Source organism: Chaetura pelagica, unplaced genomic scaffold (genome assembly GCF_000747805.2).
Source record: "Chaetura pelagica isolate M959 unplaced genomic scaffold, ChaPel_1.0 scaffold1029, whole genome shotgun sequence".
In the NCBI taxonomy this organism is placed as follows: Eukaryota; Metazoa; Chordata; class Aves; order Apodiformes; family Apodidae; genus Chaetura; species Chaetura pelagica.
This window is the reverse complement of record NW_009954706.1, coordinates 46194-51779: the sequence shown is the minus strand read 5'-3', so window position 1 is coordinate 51779 and position 5586 is coordinate 46194.

Genomic DNA, 5586 nt, shown 5'->3' with positions numbered 1-5586 from the left:
CCCTGTGAGGAGGAGCTGGGGACATGGCTGTGGCATGGGGTGGTGACACTAGTGTTATTTATTGAGCCATGTGGTGGTTTTGTGGGCTGGGTTAAAAATAAAAAATAAAAAATCAAGAGAGAAGTTCATTTCAGGTGAGGCTGGAGTGATAAATGCTGGAGGGTTGCTGGTTGGTGGAACCAACCTTCATCACCCTCCCTGGGGAAGCAGGCAGACCACTGCCTTTTGATGTCAGCCACAGGAACGGGTGTTGGATCATAGCAAAGGAAATCTGGATCAGACCTTCTGCCTCACCCAAGCAGCATTTTGGGAGCGAAGGGAGTGGCTGTGCCCCTTGGCACAAACGTGGCCCTCACCAACCACTGCATCCTCCTTTGTGCCCGCTGCATGTTGAGGGGAGAAGGAAGGGTCTACCACCACACCTGACATGGTGACTGCCTCTCCCAGGAGCTGGATCCCTAAAGAATCCAGAAGTTTAATTTCCAGAACCATTCAGAGAGTTTGGGGTGAGATTTATGCAGGTGGAGAGTGTTTTCACAGCAAGGTCTGGTGGAATCAATGTTGGGATGACTTGCCAAGAGAAGTAAAAGGTGGGTCCAGCTCATGTTAAAATGGTTTGATGGAGCACGGTGAGGTTGGGTGCTTTAGGTCAAAACATATTTTTTTTTCTGCTTGGAATAGCATGTAGTTTAAATTGGAGAAAGGAAATGGGATGTCCAAGCCCAGCCCAGAGATTGGCATTGAAGATGGTCAGGGGTAAGGAGGGATTTGTATGGTGAGCAGAGGAGATCTCCTTTGGAGATGAGAACCAGAAGACTTGCAGCCATCATATCTGGGGAGCCTGGGAAAAGAAATGCGAAGACAAGAAGATAAAGAGAAATAAAAGAACTTTCCTTGTACTCTTCCCTTGGAGCTTCAGGGAGTTCCTGGCTAATGGACCACCTGAAGTACTGTGTCCAGTTCTGGAGCCCTCAATACAAGAAGGACATGGAGCTCTTGGAGTGAGTCCAGATACAGCCATGGAGATGATGGGAGGGCTGGAACAGCTCTGCTCTGGAGCCAGGCTGGGAGAGTTGGGGTGTTCAGCCTGGAGAAGAGAAGGCTCCAGGGAGACCTTAGAGCAGCTTCCAGTGCCTGAAGGGGCTGCAGGAAAGCTGGGGAGGGACTTGGGACAAGGGCAGGAGGGATGGGATGAGGGGGATGGATTAAAACTGGAAGAGGGGAGGTTGAGGTGAGACATGAGGAGGAAATTCTTTGGTGTGAGGGTGGTGAGAGCCTGGCCCAGGTTGCCCGGGGAAGCTGTGGCTGCCCCATCCCTGGCAGTGTTGAAGGGCAGGTTGGATGGGGCTTGGAGCAGCCTGGGCTGGTGGGAGGTGTCCCTGCCCATGGATGGGTGTTGGAACTGGATGATCTTTAATGTCCCTTCCAACCCAAACCAGTCTGGGATTTATGATTTTTATAGTCTTATTACCAGTGCCAGGGACTGAGGGAGCAGTGAACCAAGCCCACCACAGCAGGGTTGAGCAGGCCCAGCAGGCTGGCAGCAGGCAGGACAGTCACTCCTCTTCCAGAGTCATCTCCTACCTCCAGTCTGCTTGGCAGAGACGATCCCAGGTCGGCATCCTTTAAAATCTTGGCACGCTCCCACGGCTCCCCGGGCTCGGGGCTGGCGAAGGAGAAGTCCTCCCTGTCTAATTGCCTTCCTCCCCACCCCCACCTCCACCACGTCTGGGACTGAGTAGATGTGTATCCACCCCCTTCCCTCCTCCTCCTAGTTCCTGTTATCTCCTGGGGCCATGGCTGTGTGATTTAGCCAAAGATTCCAACGCCGTAATTAACGTCTGAGCTTCAAGAGGGCACTGCCTTTTCCACTCCTTCCTTCAGAGGAAGGGAGAGGAAAACCTTCCCAGCTGGGAGGGTGGTGCTGCTTGGAAAAGAAAAATGGTGTCTTTTCACATGTTGGGGTTTTGTCTGTTGGGTTGGGGTGTTTGTTTTGTTTTTTTTTTAATTACTCTCACTTGTTAAAAAAGCATCAGCTTTGTGAGTCCAAAAAAGGGCCTTTCATGGTGTAATGAGATGTTGGGATCATTAGGATGATGCTCCCAGTCAGAGGATGAAGCAGGATTTTTCATTTATGGAATCAGCAAAGGCACCAAAAACGACCAACTGCTGGCCCCACACCACCCTTCCCCCCAGGTAGCTCCACAGGGCTGGACTTGACTGGATTAAGCAAGTACTCAATGAAGAAGCAGACTTATTTCCTCATAAAAGTCCCTTTCTGATCCCTCCATATGTTTTGGCAAAAATAAGTGGTTTGGTCTCCTGTCTGGTGGGACTGGGATGAACTGGTTTATGGAAAGGGTTTATGGAAGTGGTTTTTGGCACTGGAGCAGGTTATCCAGAGAGGTGGTAGAGGCCCCATCCCTGGAAACGTTCAAGGTCAGCCTGGATGAGCCTGGATGAGCAACCTGATCTAGTCAAAAAGGTCTCTGTGCACTGCAGGGGAGGCTGGACTATATGACCTGTAAAGATCCCTTCCAACCCCCCACATTCTAGGATTTTAGGATTCCATGATTTATGAAGGAAAGGATGGAAGAGGGTTGAGTAACATGGGCATGGGAGGGAAGGGGTTCCAGGAAAGGAGGGAGAAAGAAGAAACTGGGTGCTGGGGGCATGGGAGAAGGAAGGAGAAATGGGGAGAACAAACAAGTGGTGGGAATCCAGAAGAGGTGGACTGAAAACCTGGAAGAGCTGTGAGAAAAGTCTGGGATTTGGAGCCATCAGGGTACACTGATGCCTGGGGTGATGTGGACCATGGCAGGAGGTTGCACGTGGGAGCAAGGGTCTGCAAAGAGGGGTGATGGGCACATCTTCCAGGACTTCCTGGCAGGGATGGACATCCCCATGGCATGCAATAAATAAATACATACTTGTGCAAGAAGCTCTGCTCGTGTGCACTGGCAAAAAACCTTCCATGAATATATCTTGTGAGGGCAAAAATTCCATTTTTTTTGGCATTGTTGCAGTCAAAGGGCAGAGTTAAGGGGAAGGAGGTCGAGTGTTGGATGAGGACAGACCAAAACTAGGAGGGCTGCACCAATGCCTTTGAGCCCCCCTGCTCTGCTGAGTATTCTATGTGCAGGAACATGTGTTCTTGGAAAGCTACTGGAGTGGTTTGATCCCAGCATGAAAACCACGCTGGCACCTTTTGAACAGGGGAGGGAAAATGCCACCCTTGTTGCCCCGTGGAGAAGGCAGAGGAAGCAATTAGGGCAGATCAAGAAATGAAGCTAGATACCATCTCACAGGATGGTCCCTCCTCCTCACGTGTCTTTGTTTGACTCCCTCTGTCACCCTCTGTACCAGGCATTGTTAGTTCCCAAAATCCCTTTTCAATGGGATGTAAACACAAGGGTTGGCGTCTGTGTCCTCTCTCCCTCTCTCCCCAGAGCCAGGAAAGCTCAGAACGTCCGGCCAGCCAGGGTGGAGCCCGTCACAATCAAGTGTGATGGTCTCGCTGCTCTTTCTTTCCATGTTTTGTCTTGCCCTGAGACCCTTGGGATGAGATCACATCCTCTTCTCCCAGGGTTATTATGTCTCCAGGCCGGGCAGGATGAAGCCAGACGTCTGGGTGGCTCGGTCTCCCCATCCATGCAGACTGGGTGGCTCTGTCCATCTCTCTTCAGGTCCTGAAGGCCTTCAGGTCCAGCCAGGGGATGTGTAACCACCAGGCTCCTGTTGGATTGCAGTGTCTGGCTTGATGACTGACCAGATTTTCTCCATCATTGTCTCCAGTAATTGCCTCTTAATGGTGTCCATCTTCCCAGGGATCCCTTCTGCTGTTCCCGATCTGGGGAGAGAGAGTCATGTTTCATGGTTTCTACTATGGAAAGGAGAAGGAGGAGTTTCCCACGACTGGATACAGGGTTTTGTTCCTCTGGCCTGAATTCAATTTGCTGTTAAGAATCTCCTAGTTCCTCAGGAGCCTGATGAGGAGGATAACCAACATTTTAGTTTACTCGATGGAATAAACAAACTAATCTCTTCTTACCACCTTCCCAGGGCGTCCTGGTTGGGTAATAGGAGACTAGAAGTCTCCTCCTCAACTGAGAGCACTGTAGAAGGAATAGGTGCCATCAAACAAACTCCTTCAAGTTGTCCAAACTACAGTAGGGAACAGTGGGCTTGAAGACTTCACCAGATCCCCAAAGAGGCGTGAGGAGAAGGCCATGTGGAGAGAAGGACCATTGCTAGTGGATGGGGCCCAAAGTAGCCTGCCAGCCAGCAGGCCCAAAGTAGCCTCCCAGCTCAGCTGGGGTTTTGGAGCCCAACAAAATGTTTTGGAGCACAGCAGAACCTGTGCCTTGTGCAGAGATCAGCACAGGCAGCTCATAAGGGAAAGGTTTTCCCCCAGACTTCATGTTTGGGCAACCTCAGCATCAAATGGGTGAGAAGATACCACTTACCCCTATGGACTTCTAAGGGGCTTCTGTTTCAAAGTGCTCACTTGTTTCTTCTCTAGGGTGAGGTCTCACCTGACTTCTCTAGCTCCCATGAGGGAGGCTGGCACTGACAAAGTTTTCTGGTGTGTGCAGGATCATCCCAGCTGACCTTCTGATGTCCTGGGTCGAGGAGATGATACTTCTAATTGGAGCAGGTTGCAGAAATCCTGGAACCAGCCTTGCTGGTGGAGTGTTGTGTAGTTACTCACACCTCACACCCTCGTTTGTACTTTCCGTTTTCCCCAGTCATGGCCTTTTTCACCACCACCTCCACCCCCCCGGCCCTCCCTCGCCTTGTGACAAGAGGAAGAATGGAATTGTAGCCCAGAGAAGTGTGTGACTCTCCCCATGCAGAGCAGCCCAGCAGGCCCATGGATCTTATCTCAGGCATCTTCCATCAAGACTTGCAACAGTCAGTCAATAAGGGGTGGCTGGGAAACCAGAACATTGCTGCTCGTGTCCTTCTGCAGAGAGCCTGTGAAGTGCAGCAGGCTTGTGATCCCAGGAAGACCCACCTAGCAGACCCTTGGGCTTCCAGGAGGATTTGGGGGCAGGACTTGCCCAGCTGTGGTCCATTAGGCCACCAAGAGTGCCTGCAGGGCCAGGTCAGTGGGACTTTAACAGCTCTCCCGGTTGTAGGGGATGATACCAGAACCATCAAATGGTTTGGGATGGAAAGGACCTTTAAAGGTCACCTAGTCCAGCCCCCCTGCAGTGAGCAGGTTCATCTGCAACTAAACCAGGTTGCTCAGAGCCCCATCCAAGCTGATGTGAAATGTCTTCAGGGATGGGGCATCTCCCACCTCTCCGGGCAACCTGGCCCAGGGTCTCACCACCCTCAGGATAAAAAAATTGTTCATTACATCTAGCCTGGATCTTCCATCTCTCGTTGAAACCCATCACCCCTTGTCCTGTCACAACAGGCCTTGCTAAAACATCTGTCCCCATCTTTCTTACAAGTCCCCTTCTAAGGTCTCCATGTCGATCCCAACCTCAAAGCTGGAATAGATCCATCTTGTTGAGGACAGTGTCCACCACAGCCCCTTCCCAAGGGCTCCTCTGGTTAAAAACAGGACTGGGAAGC